Source organism: Sinocyclocheilus anshuiensis, unplaced genomic scaffold (assembly GCF_001515605.1).
Source record: "Sinocyclocheilus anshuiensis isolate Anshui unplaced genomic scaffold, SAMN03320099.WGS_v1.1 C32501090, whole genome shotgun sequence".
NCBI classification, from domain to species: Eukaryota; Metazoa; Chordata; class Actinopteri; order Cypriniformes; family Cyprinidae; genus Sinocyclocheilus; species Sinocyclocheilus anshuiensis.
Window position 1 is genome coordinate 1 of NW_015617250.1, and position 1,048 is coordinate 1,048.

At 34.1% G+C, this 1,048-nt stretch overlaps 1 long non-coding RNA gene across 1 annotated transcript; it reads left to right on the forward strand.

The window, feature by feature from the left end:
* The first annotated feature begins 561 nt into the window (after positions 1-561).
* LOC107682701 (uncharacterized) lies at positions 562-1,048 on the forward strand. Its single transcript, XR_001633563.1, has 3 exons — positions 562-712; positions 809-899; positions 981-1,048. It is a non-coding gene; the product is annotated as an uncharacterized LOC107682701 (long non-coding RNA).

Genomic DNA, 1,048 nt, shown 5'->3' on the forward strand with positions numbered 1-1,048 from the left:
GCTGTTCTTTTGAACTTTCTATTTATCAAAGAATCCTGAAAATAATGTATCACAGTTTCCACAAAAATATTAAACGGCACTTTTTTTCCCCACATTGATAATAATGAAAGTTTTCTGAGCAAGAAATCAGCATATTAGCATGATTTCTAATGAAGGATTATGTGACACTAAATACTGGAGAAATGGCTGCTGAAAACTGAGCATTGCTATCACAGGAATAAATTACATTTTAAAAATAATAAAATACAAAGCTGTTATTTTAAATTATAATAATATTTCACAGTATTACTGTATTTTTACTCTGTTTGATCAAATATATGCAGCCTTGATGAGCATAAGAAGATTTTCAGAAAAAAACTTAACTACTCCAAACTTTTGTTTTGTGTAAAGTTTGTGTAATGAGTAAATATAATTTTCCATGATATTTATTGGATAAACTTGCCTTTATCTTACTTTTATTTACACTAAACCTCTGAATCTGTTTGATTCCACTGGCTACTAAGCTGTACTATATCTTACAAAAACAGAGCATCTTCTGACAGCCTCATTTTGGAGAGTTTACAAATACAGTGTGCAGTTTACAATACCTTTGTTATTTTTGTTTAATTCAAGGTTGGGCTCGTTTCTGGCAGAGCCTCCTCCGCCACCGCAGAGAGTTGAAAGACAAATGAAAGCACCCAGCAAAGAGGCCAAACGAATGATGCCCACCCAGGTGTGCTCATCATAATGCAAATGCTGACAGTCTCCGGAAATATTCTTGATAATCTGTCTGATTTTAAGAAATTAAGAAAATATCTTGTCATCACAGCTGAAGAAAATGGAAGAATCTCATCAGGAGGTGACAGAGAAAGAGGTTGAAAGAATTCTTGGATGTCTGCAAAAATACTTTGCTGATGACCGTAAGCATGTTACAATAAAATGAAAATAAAATGTTAGAGTTAAGCAAAACAGTCTATTAAAAACGACCTTTTCCGGAACAGCTGAGGAACCCATTTCATATTTTGAGTTCGTCATTGACCCCAACTCCTTCTCCCGGACTGTGGAGAAC